The 20581-nt window shown below is 39.4% G+C and overlaps 1 protein-coding gene across 5 annotated transcripts in view; it reads left to right on the forward strand.

The window, feature by feature from the left end:
* Window positions 1-20581, forward strand: part of B3GNTL1 (UDP-GlcNAc:betaGal beta-1,3-N-acetylglucosaminyltransferase like 1) — a 108980-nt gene that overhangs the window by 50540 nt on the left and 37859 nt on the right. The window contains exon 1 of one of the 5 annotated variants that reach the window (XM_033076438.1): window positions 20464-20490. The exons of the other annotated variants lie outside the window; for them this stretch is intronic. The gene's annotated coding sequence lies outside the window, so the exon portion shown is untranslated. Of the gene's footprint in view, window positions 1-20463; window positions 20491-20581 lie in introns of those variants that run through there. 5 annotated transcript variants of the gene reach the window in all.

The following is a 20581-nucleotide window of genomic DNA, read 5'->3' on the forward strand; positions in this document are numbered from 1 at the left end:
GCAAACTTGTGTGTGATAATTTCTGATTTGTGTTGGTCTAAACAAGGCAGCAGTGATGTTTTTATTTTGTAATGAAGCAGCATTCATCTGAAAGTTTATCTTAGAGTAAATATGTACTTCAGATTAAATTCTGGAAGGTCTTTGTTCCTGTATTTAAATGCACTCAACTGCATTTTTAAGCTGTGATTCTTCTGATAGTTTAGTTTGCAAAGGTTCTAATCTCTCTCTCCTTTCTTCATGATCCCACCCATTTCCTTGCTGGTGCAAGGGTTTAGCTGACTTCTTGATGAGCCAGTTCAGCTCTTCACAAAAAGAGAAAAAGGTTTTCCTGTTTGTTTAATGGCAAGGAGTGGAGGAGCACCTGTGCAGCCCAGAGGTGGGAGGAGGCAGAAACCAGGCAGGTGTTAATGAGATTGTTGTAGGGCTGCAGCCAAAGGTTGCTGAAGAGCTGTGGAGCTTGTCTAAGAACTCAATCTCATCCAGAAATTCGCCTTCCAGTAGGAGCACAGCACTCTCCCCTGAGCTATTTCTCTTGCTTGTCTTCTCCTGAAGGAGCTGCTTCATCTTCCTGGACTGGTAGGAGATAAAGAGAGAAAAAGAATTTATTTTTTTGCTTGGCTAGCAGGCTGAACTGAACTGCTGAGGATTCAAACAAGGGGCTGTAAGAAGGGAAGTCAAGGGGAATGTGTGGCCAGGAGGGGAAGAGCAGCAAATCCCTCTCAGAGCCACAGGTGCAGCTCCAGCAGCTCAGGCAGCCTTGCAGAGCCACGCTGTGGAGCAGCCACAGAGCACAGCAGAGCTGATCTCCTGGCCTCCTGCCACCAAACAATCCAGCCAAGATCCTCCCTCCCTCCCTCTTCCTCTCACTTCCTTTTTTCTCTCCTTTTTTGCCAGCTTAGCAAGCTGACTCAGTCCATCTTGGAGCTGAAGGAGCTCCAAAAGCAGTGCCAGGGAGGGGCTGGACATTGGAGGCCAGGAAGGGGTGGTGGGTATGGGGAACATGAGGCTCTTCCCCTTTTGTCTGTGGGTCAATGCTGTCCAACTCATGGTGCAGCACTTCCAATCAAATCAGCCTGACTGAGGTTAGTTATTTATCCAAATTTCACTCTGCTTTGTCTTGGTGAGCAAAGTGATCAGCACCTCTTCCTTGCACCAATGTGTTGTCTCCCTGTCTAATGTCACCAGGTCCTGTCACTCTCACCCTCTGACTCAGTGGTTTTCAGTTCTTATATTCACCCTGGATATACATCAAGAATCAGAATAAAGCAAGTTTGTTCTTAAAATTGTACTTGATCATTGCAGTTTATCTGAGCTATTGTCTATGCACATTATTTTAAAGCAAAAACAGAGATCATTCAATCTTGATTCACAAACATATGAATATAAAATTCTGCTTTTGTTTTAGCATTGTACTAATGATGTGAGGTGGAGCAGTCAGGTGAAGGGTAATCTTGATGTTTGCAGTATGTTCAGAGGAAGACTTAAAAGTCATATTTTAAAAGAAATATGTAAACCAAGCTATTATCCCTATTTAAAAAGAGAAAAAGATAACCTATATGTTTCAACTTCCTGTTTAAAAGGACAGTCTGGCAAAACCAATAGAGAGATATAACTGGGGGGAGGATTGCTGGTGATGGTGACTTTTCTAACAGGTTGTTTATACAGTAAAGTACCAGACAAAAAATGACTGGGAACTGTGTATATGTTTCAGGAGAACACAGGGGAGTAGTTCCTGTGCAGCCAGTCTTTCATGGTAACTGATAAAGGTTTTCAATGTCTTTTCTAAACATCAGAGATATTTTGTAGGTGGACAGAGCATGTTGTGTTTCTTTGCTGGGCCTCTGCTTAGGGGACAGATTTCTCTGCAATGCCAACTGTTTGTCTGGCTTCACTTTCACAATCCCATTTCTCTAAAGGCTTCCAGCAGCACACAAGCATCCCTTTCACAGAGAAACACAAACAGCACAAGGCAGAACCCAGAGCTGGGGGCTGATTCTACCTTGAGTTTTAGCCACAGGAGCATGTGAGGTGTTTTCACAAGTGAGATGAGGCAGACAGTGATTTAGCAGAGCATTTCCAGCCCCTTTGCTCTGCTCTGTGGACACTTTGAGCTGGCAGTCGGGATGTGTCTGAATTTACAGTATTCTTGCACAGGGAGTAAAACCTACATGACATTTGTCTATTGAAAGACTTCAAAGGCATCACCCACACAAGTGTTTTTCCTTTTCTTTTCCTCCTGCAGTCTGAGCTGGTGCTAGCTTGATGTTAGCTGTAACTCAGGCATTTTCTCATGAGTTTTGATTCTGCTTCAGTTCTTGAACGAGCAAGTATGAAGAAAACTCTAAAAGGGCAGATATCTTTATTAACTGCTAGCAGAGTTTGCTGCTGATGCAGAGGAATAAAATACATACTATCACTTTATCTTGCAAATAAATTGATCACCTCTATGTTACTGAAATACTTCTAGGCATTTAATTGATTTATTCACAGATAATCCAAATACATTCTCTTAACGTTAGTTTTAGTCTGTTCTGTTTATTTCCTACCAATTCCTACTTTATGCTTATTTGGCATAGGAGAATTTAACTGGCCCTTGTTAGGAAATCGGTACTTACATCTGGAAATTTGAGTGATTACTGTGATTTCTCCCTTTAGAAAATAAATTGTAATTTGGCTTTAGTTTTGTTAGGGAGTGTAGATGATGTGTGTGCTCAGTGTGCCCTCCATTAGACCAATACCCCTGGATTAAATCAAAAATTCATACTTTTGAGAAGCTTCTTGGGGAAATTGTAGAGCTAATTTGAGATAAGTATTTGGGGGAGAAAAAAGAGGAAGTGAAGTATTTAATTCAATAGAAGCTCAGTCTTACCTAACAAAATGGATTTTCAGAAAATGGAAGGGATCAAACTCTAATGAAGTGAACCAATCCCTGCCTTCCTAATCTATGGAATTTTAATTTGCTTGTTTAGAAAGCATAACAGTGGTTATAGAAACATGCATTTAAAAGCACTTTAAAATCACCAGGGCATCTAAGGAATTTGAGACACCCGGAGTCCTTGAATAATACTAATTGATATCTGTGAAGACTTTATGAAATCTGCACAAAAGATAGAATTTTGAGTAGCTTAAACCTTTACTTACAATTCAGTAATGACAAGAAGTTGCTAAAGTCTCTCTCCTCCCCCTGATCTCTCCCTTTTAACCTCTGAATTACTGAACTGGATGGAAATGTATCAATTAAACATTGCTGAGAGCATCAAATGCTCTAGTTAGAGGTGCACTCTGAAGTTTCTTAGAGCTTTTCTAACTTTCTTAGAGCTCTTCAAAAATCAAAAGCAAATTATATTTCTGCTTTTATTCAGGGTAGTATTGAGCCCAGTGTCAAGATTAAAAATCCAAACAATGGTTTGCAGCAGATGTAATTCTGCACCTGTAAGCTCTGGGTGTTTTTCAGATGTTTGTGTGTACATATATACACATATATATGTGTCATTTCAGGTACACAAAGCTATGGAATATATTTACTGGGGAATTGGGAAAATTTCCCAGTAAATACTGGGGCAATAAGTATTTACAATGTTCTCATTTGGATAGAATAGCCTGAAAGTTGGAAAAGAAATAGCAGGAAGTTGTGCAATATTGGTGATGATTTGGAGGTATTAAATCTGGTAGGAGGGAATCATTTCAGTTAGGAATTGCTATTACAGAAATTTTAGACATTGACACTGTGTGTGTCACCTCACTGATTACTGGTAATCAATAATCAGCTCTTGTCATATTTTTGGCATTATACAAAATCATGTTTTTTCCTCTTAAATGCTGTGTGTTTAGAGCAGAAGACAAAAGCACTTATGTGAATATGTGGTTCTTGTTTACTTTCTTTTTAACAACTCTCTTATTAAATTCTTCTTCTGACTATGTTGTGCAGGCAGCAGAACATCAGAATTACTGGATATGTTTATTCTGCTACAGAAACTTTGAGTTGTTCCAGTAAATTTATTTTCTCCTCAGTTTCACATATTCCAACTGTCATTTCTGTGACTGTAACTATGTAAAATCCAAAGCCAGGCCTGGAGGATCTGGCAGTTGTACATTCCAATGCCCTTCTTATGTCTCATTCCCACAGGGAGGAGGCACCTCTGCATTTGTGATCTGTTAAATATTGGAGTTGTTCGTGGGCCATGGCTTGACTGGGCTGTTAGAGTGAGTGATGGCCATATTGGCTTTCATTGGGCACTACAGCAAAGTTCTGCATGGATTTTTAAAAAGTCATTCATCTTGTAAATACCCTTAGCCTTGTTTGGCAGCTCATTGTTTAAATCCTTTAATCTTGGGAATTTGCCCTTATGTTAGATTTTCAGCAAAGCTCTTCTCCTACAGATGTGTGCATTTATTTTAATATCATCACAGCTTGTGGTGTCTTTTTCCATAATCCTCTATAAAAAACACTGCTAGCCTCTTGGAAATGCATTTCTGTGCATGACATTTTTAATTTGAGCTGACTTCTTCAGTCTGTATTGGGGAAGATGGTGGAGCCTGACCTGATTTCCATTACTAAACTGTGGCAGGAAGATTGATGAGCATAACGCCTCTGTTTGCAGAGTTCACAATTGCAGCAAAAATTAAGGGTGGATTAAGGCAAGACACATAGCTCCAGGTGAGGAACTTGAAGATTCTCTGTATGTGAATTCCAGGTCAATCACCTGAAAGAAAATGTGGGAGACTGGAGAAAATGTGCAAAACTGCCATGCGTGGTCAAGGGTAGAGAACACCTGGCATAGAATCAGTGAATCCTGGGATGGTTTTGGTTGTGAGGGGCCTTAAAGCTCACCCAGTTCCAAGGGACATGGACACCTTCCAGTGGAGCAGATCCAGGGATGGGGCAGCCACAGCTCTGATGTGTTGTTGGGGCTGGAGATTTCAGTGTCTCCAAGACTGGTGCAGGTTTGTGACCGGGAGTCCTGGCTCTGCCTGCTGGTTAAGTGGATGTGAGGACACTGATGCTCCTGTGGCAAGTTTAAAAGGTTGTCAGAGGAAAATGGATCATGTTTTCAGCTGGGAATTGTTTGTGTGGCTGCCTACCCAAAATCTGTGTCTTACAGAGACAAGTGAGCAGATGAGAGCACTGTTCAGTCTTGTCAGGTCCACTTGGGGCTTTTCATCTTCTTGAAAATGCTTTGAATGGAGACAAAGAGTGGACTTATGCAGGTTTCCCATTATTAGTTCTTAATAGTTTATCTGAATTTTCAGGTGGGTGAAGCTGATTATTTGTTGTTGACAGAAGGACTGTGTAGGGAACTTGTCCTAACAAGCAGTAATTGTGTGATTAGGAGAGTTTAATAAAGAAGAGGAATTCTAATTCATCCATAGTACTTGGTTTGTTGACAGTTAATGTCATTTTCATTGAATGAAATCTATCAGTGTTGCTTATATTTTCAAGCTATTTGGAAGCACTGGCATGCTGAAGCATTATTGTTTGCATCTAAGACCAAAGTTAAGACCTGTAGAAATCAGGAAATATTTCTTAAAAAAAAATCAACCAAAACTGAATTTTGATATCTCAAATTTAGATACTTTGTATTATGATTAGGCTTACAGAAACTCTTAAAAAAATTAGAATTACAGAAACTCTTTTTGCTGAGAAATAATTCACATTTTGAAAAGGGCGTGTTGTAAGTCCCATCGTTATGAACTATTAGACTTATTTAATAAATGAAACTGGACAGCACTGATGTATTTGTAGCCACAGATATGTTACCAATGTAACTTATTTTATTCACACATTGCATTTCTTTGCTTTGGCAAAAGCAGTGCAGGGCCCTAGAAATCATCTTTTACTTTGGAAGGGAACAATACAAAAATATAACTTGTAATATACAATATTTCTTTTCCAAGCACAAGTTTTCTCAGAGAAACTTGTGAACACTTTCAGCTTATAACTGTTAAGGTAAATATTGTAGATTTAATTTTAAAAAAACAAACTATTACTAAAATACAAATGTAACCAATACAGACATAGTTACTAGTCCAGGATCTTTACCATTTATATGTTTATAGCTATGTAGGACCATTCCTTGTCTAATCAAAAATAATCTGATCCAGATAATAAAACTGTCAATCTCTGATTGTACTCTTTGCCTCCACATGGGTATGCAGGAAATAAAATTAAGTTAATCAACTTTTTACTGGGGTCTATTTTTTTTGGTCAAGCATATAAATTAACTGTCAAAATGGAGCACTGCCATTTTGACAGGAAATAATTTTCTTATAATGAAACATAATTTATGATATAAATACATGCTGAATCAGGCATTGTAATGCAGATGACCCAGTGGCCCTGTATGATTTCTGCAGCTTGGCCTTGAATACTGGTTCATACAAGTTCTTACTCAAAAAAGGGAGGGAAGAAGGGCAAACCGGGGGAGAAATTCCCACAGCTCAAAATATTTCTAAAGCTGCCTAACAAAGCAGCTTTAACTCTCTGTATAAAGCTTTCTCTAAGCAACTTGGTGGGTCTGGCATAAGTATCAACTTTGAACAAGATTTTAATTTCTAATCTCTTTTCCTGTCTCAATACTGAATTATGTTCAGAGTTTTCAGATCATGCTTGTCTCAGTGGGACACAGGGAAGCTGCCAAAGCCCACAGGGAGAACTCTGTATTGATGGCTGAGAGCTGACAGACTTCTGACCTGCTGGAATTGCACTGCAACCACTCCTAGCAGTGCTTCCTAAGAGAAATCAAATATTTACCTCATCTCTTGAAGTGATACTCTATTGAAGTATTCTCTTTTTGAGGTCCTGTTCTTGTATCACAAACTTTTGTCATAGGTTGGGAAATACACAATGAATGCAAAAGGTGCAAACAAAAAGTGAGATTTTGGAGCATGAGGTGAGCACTTTTATTGTTGACTTTTTCTGTCAGCAAGCATTTATTATGATTTCATAAAAGCACCTGTCTGATTGGTAGCAATACTGCCAGTAAGTGAAAACACTCCTGGCCACTGGATGTTTGCATTCAGTCTTACAGTGGCAGCTTGGAACAGAGCTTCAACAACTGGGTCTCGGTGCTGCAGGTCTTTTCCTATCCAGAAACACAAATATCTCATGGCCAGCCTGACATTTCTGAAATGTCCATTTGGCTGTGGGATGTGTGGTAGATAATCACAATTAGGGTATGTGTGCACAATGAGTTAAGCAGAAGATGATGTCACCTTGTGCATATTTGTTTCAGTAGTGAGTCTGGTGATCTGAAGGACCAAATGGTTTCTCCACTGCAAGAGCTTTTTCTTGTCCAAGTTTTAAGGAGATTAGAGAAATTGAGCCCTGCTCCTGTGATACTGTCACAGGGCGAGTTTTACAGGGAAGCTCTTCAAATAATGAAGTGAATGCACATCCAGAAATCAGCTTTTGATTGTGTAAAAAGTCACATTTTCAGTAGCTTTGTGAGGATGTTTTGCTTTCAAGCTGTTGGAACTGTCTGAATTGTTCAGGTGGTTATTTCCCCCACTCTGTCTGACTCCTGGCTGAGACTTCATTGGCTTCTTTGTATAGTTCCTTTAACAAGTTTGTCCCTCATAAACAAGATTGTGGCTCCTACTCCAGCTGTTACTGCCCAGAAACTTTTTACAAAACATGTATGATTAAATATTACTGACACAAGTCATTAACATAACTCATAACATTAACATTTACAGTAATTTCATGATTATAAACCGCACCATTTTGATTAAAATTTTGGCCCGAACCCAGAAGTGCGGCTTATAATCAGGTGAGGCTTATACATGGGCAAAGAATTAAAAGCTGCTGTTTTAGTTTGGAGGACAGGTGTCTGCTGAGAAAGGCAGAAGCTTCTCTCTGAAATGGAGAATGTAAACCCCCTCCCTCCAAATTATTATAATTTTGAAATCAAGGGGCTCTCAGGCAAAGATATGGGAATTAGGAATAACAGTTCTTTACTAGGGAAATTAAAATAGAAATACAGTACTACAAAGAAACAAACCCCAAACCCTGACAAAGTCAGAGTACAACCTGACACCCGTCAGGCAGGGTGTTGGCAGCAGTCCCATTCCATGGTGGCTGCATCCTCCTGCAGTGACAGATGTGGCTCAGTTGGAGCAGTGCTCCTGTACAAGGTGCAGTTTCCCTCTGGAGTCCAGTGATGATGTGGAGAAATCCGGTTTCCCTCTGGAATCCAGTGGAGAAAGGGGCTCCCTTAGTGTCCCAAAACCTCTGTTTTTATCTTGGTAAGAAATGTTGGGCTTTTCCCCCTGGCTGGAGCAACTTCCAAAGGGATGCAGTAATTTTATCAGTCCCACAGTGGGACTCAATGGCCATTAGCAGAAAATGACTGGCTGGAGGAAGGATGGGTTGTGAAAAGATAAAGAACAATGCCCTGCCTGGTTTCAATGGATGGCCCATTAGCAGAATATCTCCCGTGGAGATCAGGATCACTGCCCCCACCCTCAACAGATGGTGATAGAACAGATACCTTTTATCACATTCTGTATTGTAACCCAAGACAGTTGCCAACACCCAGAAGTGTGGCTTATAATCAGGTGTGTCTTATAATCGTGAAATTACTGTACTTTCTTAGAAGTGCAAGACAAGAAGTGATGGGGGCCTTTTTCCCCATCAGGATTTACTATCCATCTTTTCTGTGTACCTCTGCAGTCATGGGCAAGTATCGACTCTTGAAAAGACTGGAGAAAAGGCATCAGTACTGGAAATGAATGATAAAAACTGTCAGCTTTTTTGTGTGTCCTTCTTCAAAGTATTAGGTAAAAGCCTGGTTAGTCTGTGAGTGAGATCAAAAGGAAAAATAAACTTCAGTTCATTTTAGTGTTGCCTGAGATTTATGGATCCTGTGCTGCTTGTGTCTGGTTTTTAACCTGTAACTCTAGAATCTTGCAGGCTGTTTTCTCCATAGAGGTCTGCTTACTGTCTGGTGAAACATCATTTGGGCGCCAATAAAGTCAGTGTAGCAAGGACAAGTGCAATTTCCCCATCTTAGATTCTTTCCTATATGAAGTGGTAAAGGAACACTCCCAGTAAACAAAGTATTAAATGGAAAAAGGGGTATTTGGAGGGGTATTGTTGTGGGTCCTCTCTGCAGTATTAATGTGCAGGATGTTTGTTCCTGTGGGCAGATCTCTGGGTCAGTTACACGTGAATGTGTTCTGTGTTCAAGGCTCTTGTTACAGAAGATGTTCTTCCAGAAGCAGGGCCTGTGTTTGGAGCTCAGCTTGGTGCACAGCTGGTCTCTATGAAATAATTGACAGTTCTATGGCCCAGTTGTTTCATTGCTGTTTCCTGGAAGAGACAGATTGGGTTCACCAGCTTAATCCCCAGACATGTGGTCTATATTCAAATACGAAATGAGGCGGAACTGTGAACAAGCTTTCTGTTTGGTTGGATTTATTTTGGTATATGCCAAATCTATATTCTGGGCAAGTGCATCCCCTGGGATCTCTTCCCAAGCTGCTACTGTGACCCTTATATCAGCCCAGTATCCCAGTTCCTCCAGCCAGGGGAGTGGGGGATTCCAGTCTGAACCTTACCCTTGGAGCAGATTCCATTGAGAGGCAGTGTTTATGGGAAGACAAATAGAGACCTTACTCATCTGTACTTTCTGCTTTCTGTGACATGTAAACTTTCAGAGAAAAAAAACAACAAATGTTAATGGCAAGAAGTAATTTTTGATTAATGATTGAAATTATTCTCTTCATCTTCCATGTATTGTATGAAATCTGTAAAGGAAATTTTTTATATATTCTGATAGCCTCTAAAGCTGGGCAAACAGTGAGAAAATGTATTTGCAGGTTTCTATTTGATGTAGCCTAATTTAGGATGGATTTAGGAAATTCATCAATAAAACAGTGTAGGTTAAATTTAAAGCAAATCCACATGTTTTAGTCTGTAAGTGCAGACATTTATAAAATAAATTGGTATATCATGTTACTTTTGTTTTCTTTAAAATGACTTCATGTGAATTAGACTTGAGTGTGAAGTTATGTGTTAGAACATGTTGAAAGGTATCAGGCATACACACAACATCACCTCCTTTGGGTTGTGTAGATGGGCAAAATTTGGGGTGTTCTGAGTTGTTGCTGTGATGGGACAAGCTGATGAAAGCACCAAATATTTCTTGTCATAGTCTAGTTTCTCTACCCATGCCAAATCTGGGGTTTTTTCTACTTACAGCATAAAGGGAGCGAAGCTAAGCAATTGCTTTTCTTGCTGTTCCCAGCCTTGTAGATTTTTCACTCTTATCTACAGTTTTTGGGTCTTGCCCAAAGCCCTTTCACAGGCTGCTTTAATTTCCATCACCTTCCCCCCTGCTCCATTTCCCTCCTTATCTCTCCTCATTTTGCTTCACTTATCTGTTCCATAATGAAACTTGAATTTAATTTGGTTTTGCTGGATACAGGTCAATGACTACAATTGTCATCTTGTGCAGATTTTGGCCATCCGCACCTGAGCAGTGTCTGGGCATTTTTGGTGTGGGGCATCTGCAGGGGAGGCTGAGGGAATATCCAGCAGAGCTGAATTTTAGTCTTCCTTTATCTTTGACTTTTTCTTTTGTAATCCTACTTGTGATTATTTTTCTTTTCTTCCCAGAGGACATTGATGTTTTACCTTTTCAAACACAAAAAGCAAAAATTATGTTCTGGTACCCAGTGATGCTCTTTGATCAGAAGATTGTGTTAACAATTTCTCTTAATTCAGAGACCAGGAGAGAAATGCCCAAGGGTGACATTAATCATCCATGAGTTCCAAGAGCTTTCTTTTAAGTAAAGAATTTTCTCCTTACAGTACTGAAACTTGTGATCTGTCATCAGAATGCAGTTATTTGAGTTTTTTAGCACAATGTTGTGTCTTTAGCTGAATTTAGGGGGAAGCTATTTACTCCTCTTAACTGAGGACAGAATGTGTAGTCAAGCTTTTCTTCACTGACATTAGCTGCTAACAAAACAGCTTCAAATATTTGCAAACACTCAGAACTAGAGCAACCTCAGAGTATTGCCCTTTGGTTAAGAAGTTTTTTCCAAGTCCAAATGAAGGGATGCTGCTCTGGCTGGGCTGCAGTTACCTCTCCTCACAGAATGCTCTTCTGCTCTGATATCAGGGCTGGTTTGGCTCAGCAGGGATCCCACAGGGCTGGGAGGAGACATGGCCAGGACACCCAACCTTGGCTGAGCCCAGGGATGTTCCTACAGTGGGATGTCACCTTCAGTGATAAAAGCCAGAAGGAAAGGGGGACACTGGACATCATTAAGGATTTGTTCTACACAGCAGCCTCTCTGTACTGAGGCCCCAGGAAGCAGCCAGACATTGCCTGCTGCAGGGAAATGGAGAATAAATCATCTTTTTTCTGTATTTTAATTTGTTTCCATGTTCAGCCTTCACTTTTTTCTTTTTTTCTTTTTTTTTTTTTTTTTTTAATTAAACTGCCTTTATCTTGAGCTTTTAATCTTGTTTCTCCCCCATCCTGCTGAGGAGGAAGGTGAGAGTGGCTTGGTGTGGGCACAGGGTGAGTTTTGCATGAGGGCTGCACAGCCCTGGAGCTCTGGGACACGGGCCAGTGTCTTTCAGGACAATTCCTCTTGTTTATGAAAAGCAGCAAAAATGGTAAAATAATGCCTTGCTCCAGCTGTTGAAAATGAATTACAGCACAGGCCCACACAGTAGCAGAGGATGCATTTCTACATTTCCACAATTACTGTAAAGCTCTGGGGTCTGAGGGCTCATCCAGGAGCTGGGAAGCATTAACTGGATTGGTTGAGGCTGCTTTTGAAACTGCGTGCTCAGAAATAGCTTCAAAAGTAGAGCATAAAAGTTTTCATTCTGTCCTGCTTTAGAAAGCCTTGCTTTCCTGGTTTGTCCAGGGAATGGTTTATTCTGGCTAAACAGAAATATTTAGAACACAAAGGACATTCCTGACAAGATTATGTTTTTTTTAATATGAAATGGATTTGGGTTTTAAATTCTTTTGCTGTTTTAGATGTTGATGTTTAGAGTGGTGGTTGGATTTGTGAAACAGCTGCAGTGCTGAGGGTATCCTGAGTTTGCAGCTGGCTAATGAGAAATGATGTTGAACTGGACAATACCAATTACTGACATTGTTAGTCTTAGCAATAATAAGTCTGTCTTAGTAAGAAAAGAAATTATGTCTAGAACAATATAGAATGACAAGGCTATTGTGACAACAGGTAATGACTGAAAAAATAGTGAAACACCAAACTCGTCAAAAATATGCATTGTTTGATTCAATCAAAAAGAACATTGACCCAGACATTTTTTCCAAAAAATGAAAGGAATGAAATATGCTTGAAAAGCAAATTTTTGTATCAGTGTTCATCTGAAAAACTTCATTTGAGATTTAAAAGTTGATTCCCTCTAAAAGTAGCATCTGCTAAAACACTGCAGTGTAAAAGAAATTTGTCTCTATGTACCCATTCTACTTTCAAAGCACTTCTGATTTATATATAGTTTAATGCAATAAACATTGAGATTCATTTTCTGTAAACTACTACCAAAGCTGGAGTAATTTGCAGTTTCTGTAAAGTGCTGTAATTAGTAAAAGCATGGCTTTGGGTAAGAAAGCATGGTGGGTTTTAACTTGAATAAACTGGTTTAGATCACTGATAGCTCTCCTGATAATACTCTGTGTAACTCCAAAGACAAACTAACACCTTAAGGTACAAATGTTTTTACTTTAACTAGCATTTTGTTAACTAATTCCATAGTATTACAGCTTGCCTTAGTGCACTTCTGCCAGAAATACTTAGATCAAGACACTGATCTTGAAAGTTTCCTTTCATTTGTTTACTTCAATTCGTGTGAGAGGTGAGAGGTCTCACAGTGCAGCAGAAATGAGAGAGTCCAGGGCTGGTGCTTGTTGCCCAGCTGTATGTTCTTCTGAATGTTTGACTCTTACACTGAACAATATTTAAACAGAATTCAAATCCCAGAACAGCTGTGACAGCAGAGGAAGTTTTGAGCCTTCTCCATTTTTTTTCTTTTATTCTTTTTTGTTTTCTTGAAAATCTTGTTATACTCCTTTCCTTTTTCTTAAAGGGCATCTTGTTTTTGTGTTACCTGAAGGAAACTCTGGCATTTGGCTGTGAGTGCCATGAGAGGCAAACTGCTGCCCAGTGCCATCTCATCCATGGGAGCAGGCACCCAGGGAACATCAGGGGTTGGGCAGGGATGTCCTCTGGGGCCCAGTGGAATTAACAGGGCAAGAGCCAAGGGAAAGGATGTGTAGAAATGTATCTGGGCTGAAAGCTTGGAAGTTGGAAGCTTTACAACTTGGAAATTGAGAATAAGCCCAGCCTGTCACAGAAATATCCTAAGTAATATGATGAGGCTGAGTAAAACTTGTCCAGTCATCTTTTGGTGGTGATAAAATTAAAGTGTGTGTTATTTTTTGACCATGCTGCCCAAAGTGGTGGTCAGTCCTCTGAGTCAGTCAGTGTTGAAGAGACAGTGCCCTTAAAATCATGTTTTGACTTAGTCAGCCCTGAAGTGCTCAGGCAGTGGATGATCATTGTAGATCTGTTCCAGCTGAAGTAGTGTATTTATTCTATTTAGCTCAGTGTGTATAAAAATGGGAGTTTTTAAAATTCAGCCGTGCTTTAAGATATTTATACTTCCTTAAAAACGTTCAGGTTTGGGGTTTGGACAGGCTATTGCAGCAGAAATGTTTCTGTTCTGGGTATATTGGCAAGTTTGATGAGTTTTATCCCAGTGATGTGGCTTGGAGGGACACCAGACCTGAGCTAATGCACTTCCTCCCCTCCCAGAGCCCCTCTGCCTGCCTGCAGGGGATCTTGTAGGTATAGCAGAGGTCCAGGATGGATCAGAAGTACAAATATCCCATCCAGTTATGCACTGGATGCAGCAATTCCACTGAAGTCAGCAAAGGTAGCCCAGATTTTCACTGATCTAAGTGGAAACAGAAACATCTTCCATTGAATTAAAACACTGTCCAGCTGCTTGGTAACACTTCTCAGCTTTACATTTTGCAGATACTGGATTTAAACCTGGTTTATGTCTTTCCGAAGTGGCAGTTGGTATAAACACAGCATTTTATACAGTATGAAACATGTGAGAAGTTCCCCTTGGAAGTGAAGGGAAGAGGTTTTTATAAACAGCCCCATTGACATTAAAGTGCTTGAAGTGTCACACTTGCTGCAGTGCTGGAGTCTCAGCACACCTGGTGCAGGGAAGCACCCAGAGCGTGTGGATGCTTTATGGAAGTGTTCTCTCTTTCCCTTACAGATTCTTCTGGTGCTGGGATGTCTGCTAACAAAGGCAGGTTTTTCTCAGCTTACAGAGTATTTTTGAAACACTAATCTTAAAGAAATTAGGATTTTAGTTAAAAGTTAGAAGAAACTGGGCTTGAGATAGTTACCTGAAACTTAAATAATTGATTGCCTGTCAATTTATGTTTGTTCAGCTGTGCTTGCAATGGGAAAGGATGAAACTGGTAGGTAGGTCCAAAGAACACAAACAATTGCAACCAGAAACACATTCTTTGCAAAACTGGAGTTGCCCCAAAAGCCATTTGTATTGTCATTGATAGAAAATGTCGAGAGTCCAGGGTGAGGAAGACTCACCTTACTTCCTCCTTTTGAGACCCCTCCCCACAAAAACGACCCCAGACTTAATTCAAGAAGCCAACCATAAATGCTTAATAGCTATTCCAGCTAATTACCATGGGAAGCAGGGATGGGAGGAGCTGGTATTATGAATATGTATTTGTGTGAACCTTTTGTCAATAAATAGACTCTGTGACCACCTGTAATTTTACAGTGTCTATTAGGGGGCTACCCCACGCTGCTGCCCAGTGCTGAATAAACATTCACTTTCTAACTTTAAATTGTTAGAAAGTCTTTTGTCCGTCACAGTTATCAGTATTAGACCAATACTCATATTTTGGTAAATCATTTTCTTTTCTCACCCCCATGGCAGTTGTACAGTACAAATAACACAGAGCACCATTTTCTCTACGTCTTCCTAGAATTAAATTTTCTCGTGTCTCAATAAAGTAGGAAAACTAATTGAAATTTTGGCTGAGCCAGACAACTTTTCATTTTCCATGGCTTTTAAAGTGGTGGTGTCTTCATTTGCATTAGCAGTAAGACTTGCCAGTCAGTATTTTTTCTGTTTAGGAATGGTGTTGAGTTGGGAGGTTTGAGAGCAGAGACCTGTTGGAATTCCTGCTCTGTGCTGATTGCTCAGTGACCATCCCCACACTGACACAGACAGGCTTTCCAAGGCCAGTGGGTGTCATTTTTCACAGAGTTCTAGTTGAATTTCCAAGTCCTGAAGGTATTATACCTCTTTATTTGTATCATCTTTTGGTAGTATTTGGCATTATTTGAAGTTGTTTTTCATATGGTGTTTTGTTTGTTTGGGGGATTTTTGTGGGATTTGCTTTGGGTTGGGTTATTTTGTTTTTTGTGGGTTTGTTTGTTTGTTTTGAAGGGGAAGATGATGCTTTATTATGATGTAATTGGCTGTGTGGCAAAAATGCTTCAGCAGGTTTTGGGAGATCACATCTTGCTGCTCTTTTCCTGAATTCTGATTAGAAGGTGACTTGATGCTAGTGGAGATGATGGGAGTAACCATCACAATATAAATATCTATTTTTTTATAGATTAATTAGCTTGTTTTTCAAGAGGCTATCATTTTTCATCCTTTTTTTTCTTTAAAAAAAGCTGCTTTTTTCTCCTTCCATTCTCAAAGCAATTTTTTTGGAGCAGAATAGCACATGTGCATGTGTGAAAAACTGCTGTTCATAAATGTCTCAACCTGGCTAAATATTTAAACATTTGCAGCTTGCATGCATGCAGGCTACTGATGGAATGGTTTCCTGAATGAGATTAAAAGACTATTTCTGAGATTTTGCTTATTTTGGAGCTGGGACTTCATTATTGCCATACACAGATTCTTCTGGTTCTGTGATTTGTTTTTATGTAGGATCAACTTGTGAAGTGGTGCAGTTTTGAAAAGGGCAGAGATCCCCATTTCTAAAAAAAGGTTATAGTAAATATTTTACGAGAAATAGGAATAAGTATTGTTGATACACTTATTTTAGTTAATACAAAGCTAATTTGGATAAAGCCCTAAGGGGAAATCTGATTTCACTCTTTTTGAACTTTTGTTGTGCTGACATTGTACTTGAGTTTCAAAGCTGTAATTGTTTGTCACTGTGATAAACAAGTAGCACACACAAAGTTCTTGTTTCTAGTTTTGGGGGAAATTATCTAAGCTTTTATCTAAACTCTGTGAAGAATGACAAGGAAATAATTATTACTAAATATTTTTAACCACATTATTTCTAAGATACGTTCTTACTTTGGTTTTTTGTGTTACACTACCTTTTCTCAGAATTCATAGTTCAGAGACCTGAAACCTCATTTAAATCTTAATCATTTTTAGCAGGATGTGTGAGACAAACAAGGGTGTTTATGTTGAGTGACCCATGGAGCTCTCAAAGATATAAATCACAAGAGCTGCTTAGCAGATCCTTCCCAGCTGCTGCTACAACCATGTTTCAGTATAGCCAAAACTGCTGTTCTGTTTTCAAATTTTAAATTACATTAAGTACAATTGTAGCATCTGCTTCCTCCAGTGATTTTCAACTTCTTGGCAAATGAAAAAATCAACATTTTCTTTTCTAATTCAGTTAGTTTCCTTTAGATAGTTATTAATAGTTTTTCTCTGATATTATAACAAGACCCTTTAATGCAGATGCCCTTTTTATTGATGGTAAATGCTGAGGGTCGTATAGTAAATATCTACTGTATCTTTGTGTGAATATTTCTGCAGGACAGGAGAAGAAGATGATATTAAAAAAGAATGTAAATCTCTTTTTCATATGTGTAGCAGAATTGGATTCCTCTCAATTCTTTGAACACTTTAGCTGCACTTTGCTTATTATCAGATTCATATTGTGTGCTAAAACCACTTTTTAGAGATGATTTCTTAAAATTTAATTTCATCTTAGTGGAGAAAATAAATCCATCAGTTTGAGGATAATTAAAATAGTCTGATTATAGGAATAATCAGAATACAGAAATATTATAGGTACAACTTCATGAGGCTCAGGCAGGCCCTTCAAAGGTGCCAACCTGAACTTGTGAATTTAGAAGCCCTCTGGAGCTCCTCTCTGTTCATTAGAGATGCTGCCAGAGACCCTGCAGGGGTTCAGCTGCCCCATGGCAGAAATTCTCTGTTGTGGAGAGGGCTGCTTGCTTTTTATCTCCAACTTGGGGTGAACCTGGACTCCAATCCTCATAGTTGTTGATTTTATGTTGTCCCAGTGAAGTGTGGGTGCCCTGGTAACTCACACCAGGAAGATCTGAAGCTATTAATTGCTTCTTTTTTTATCCCTGAATTCTTTAAAAATATTTTAATGTGCTGGCTAGATTGAATGACTGTCTGAGCAGTAACTACTCCAAAGCAGGGATGGGAAATGCCAAGTTCAGGCAGAATTTACTGTAGGAATGAATGTCAGGAGTGATGCACACCCAGGGCCCAGACTCAGAGGTACAGACTCAAGCTGCCCATGCTGTGAGAGTTTGGAGGTTACAGTCAGTCACAAATTAATGAAATGTTGGCCATATTTCTAGCTGGGATGCAGGGAAAAACCTACAAAATCAAATCCCACGTATAAAGCCATCAACAAATTATTAGGGAGGCTGAAACAGGAGAATGCAGAGAGGAGGGGAAAGCTTTGTAGTGCTCTCAGCTCTGGTTTGTCTCAGACTTTTACAGATTGATGGGCACTTAATTTCTATCTCTGCAAATGCTCAGGGTTGGTTGAGGTCTTTCCAAATGTGTCTTCTGCACTGTTGAAAAACAAACTCTTGTAAGAGACCACTGGGTTTCTGGACATGTATTGGGTCTCTTTCATTATCAGAAATGTTTATGTGTGTGAAAACTGTTGCTGAGGTAATGGGGATTTTTTACTCTCAGTATGTATCTATTTCATTGTGAGAAAGTGATTCTGGGGTAAAAGATTAGAGACAGTGTACAGAAGGCTAAAATCCTGAGGTCTTAAATTTTTCCCCTGTAAAATCTCCTCTTACTGTTTCTGTGACATTTATTTTTCTAAAATCCATTTTTATTTTCTGCCTTTTCCTTGTTCTCCCATTCACAGTTTTGAAGGGTTACAGAACTCAAATCAAACACTCTCAAGGCACTGGAATGCATTTGGTGCTTTGATACTCCCCAAAGACTTGTGATATGATGGAAGACATGAGGGAGAGATTTAGGGTAAAGTTTGCTTTGATTTCCTAAAGAAAACATTCTACTATCGCAGCTGTTAATCAGATAATCAGAATCTGTAGTGTAAAATCTGATCTAAGTTTTCTCTTTTTGCCTTCTCTAAAGGGTAAAAGTCTATAGGGGTGAAAAAAAACCACAAAAGAAATATAATTTTTATTGGAATAAATACAGTGAGTTTGCATGAATATTTAATATTTCTCCTGTGGGTCTTTTGCATGTACATTAGCACACAGCTGAACTTCTCAAATTCAAAAGGGATCTCCTTCCCTACAGTTTGATGCTAGTTTATAAGGTACTTGTATTTCTTCCATTTGACTGCAGGTCATGTGTCCCCCACTTCCAAATTGCATAAAACTTTTATAGCACGAGCTTTTATTTGAAAAAGAGAATCAGTGAGCATTGGTATGAAGGATATATTACGCTCTCAAATAATCCTGAACACTCAGAAGCATTTCATGTTTCTCTCTCCAAATACCTGCATTTTAAAATTTGCTGAAGCTGAGATTTGCCAGGAGGTTTGCTCATATTTCAGCTGAACATTAATTCTGGGAGCTGCTATGTAGAAAAATTTCATGTGTTGCATTTTATGGGAATTTGTTTTGCACATTTTAGGGAAGTTTGTTAATTGTGGGCATGGCATCGTGCACTTTAAGAGCAGAATAGTTTTAGTTTTTAGCTACACACCTTGTAGGGAGATACTTCTGTTGTCTATATTGTCATCTGTTAAATGCTGTCTAATAAGTCACAAATATGAAAGACCAATTCAGTTTGCATCTTGTGAAAATTCTAAATGGCATGTCCTCAAGTCAAATGGAAAGGTAAATTTTTTGTCTTATGCTACATCAGCATTGATCAGTGCTGTTTCTTAGCAGATTTCTTGTTTGTTCTAATCACAATTTAGGACCTGCCAATATGACTTTAAGCAGATTGTTTTCTTTCTTTTGTAGTAAAACCTCAGCACAAACAGCCAAGAAGACAAACTCTTGGTGCAGAATGCTTTATTTTACTGGATGGAGTCATTCTTCCATTGTAAATACTCCACTCTTTAAATACTGGAAAATCTCCAAGAATTAGAGAAACCTTTTGCAAAGACCACTTTTAGTAGCCTACAGACCCCCAAAAAAGCTGCAAGACATGCTAAAATCATACAGGCTCTTTCCTTTGCATGCAGCTATTGTTTTGGCTTCAGCAGTAGGTTAATTCATTGTCATTAGTAGGGAAAAGCTCTAAAAATGTCTAGGAGAATGGTGCTTGCTCTTGGGCATTGAGCTACAAAACAGAGATACTCAGCAGTATGGTCACCCTCAATTATCCCACACAATGGGGCTGGCAGGAGCTGCCTCACAGAAAGCAAAGCCACAGCCAATTCAATCCATAGGAACTGGACCAGAAACCCAAGGTTCATATTTTTACATGCAGCAAGTTTGTAAACAGGTTTGCTTTCAGCAGCAAATTTTAAGAAAATCTAATAACATATTTACAGAGTAGGCTGCTCTATGCAGTCTTTACCCAGCATTTCCTTCTTTGTGAGGCTCTGCTGTCACCACAGGTGTCAGGAGAAGGTGATGCCCTGCTGATGCTCACCCTGGTTTTCATTCCAGGTGCTGGTTTCACTGCAGAGACTTGGTATGAAAATTTTATTTAATATGGGGAATACTATTTGTAAAAAGTTGGTATTTTGATATAATGGTTGCATTGCTGGAAAGAGGACTGTTGTGTTTTTCTGGAAGCGAATGGGCCTGGTGAAAAGCACTAGAAATAAACTGTGAGGATGCAGGGAGGTTGTTACAGCACTTCAGCCAAACTCAGCTTTTCTCCCCCAGCCTTCCTCTCCTTACTGTGCCCTTTGCATTAAGAGAAAGCATCATCTCACGGCTCCTCTCACTGGCTCTGTTCTGTGTTTCCTGCAAACTGTGAGACATTCCAGCCTTCATTCAGGCTTCAAATCCAGAGGAAATCACAGGGAGCTGGAAGTCATAAATTTTCCAGGAGCAGGAATACCTTCTCAGAGGTGCTGAATGCTCTCTGCTTTCACTGGCATTAGCAGTTCTCAGGACTTCCTTACTCTTTTTGATTGGTTTTGTTGCTTAGTAATGTTAGGATTGTGCAGGCTAAATAGCACTGCTTTTCAGTCAGGCCTGCACCAGAATTACTGTGTGTTCACCAGCTTTTCTGCACAGAGAGGCAAGGTAGGGTTTATTTCAATAATCTACTTTTGCTATGCTGGATTTCAGCTTCTTTAGAGAAGGATTTTCAGCTGCTCTTGGAGCTTGCAGTGAT

Source organism: Catharus ustulatus, chromosome 20 (genome assembly GCF_009819885.2).
Source record: "Catharus ustulatus isolate bCatUst1 chromosome 20, bCatUst1.pri.v2, whole genome shotgun sequence".
Taxonomy (NCBI): Eukaryota; Metazoa; Chordata; class Aves; order Passeriformes; family Turdidae; genus Catharus; species Catharus ustulatus.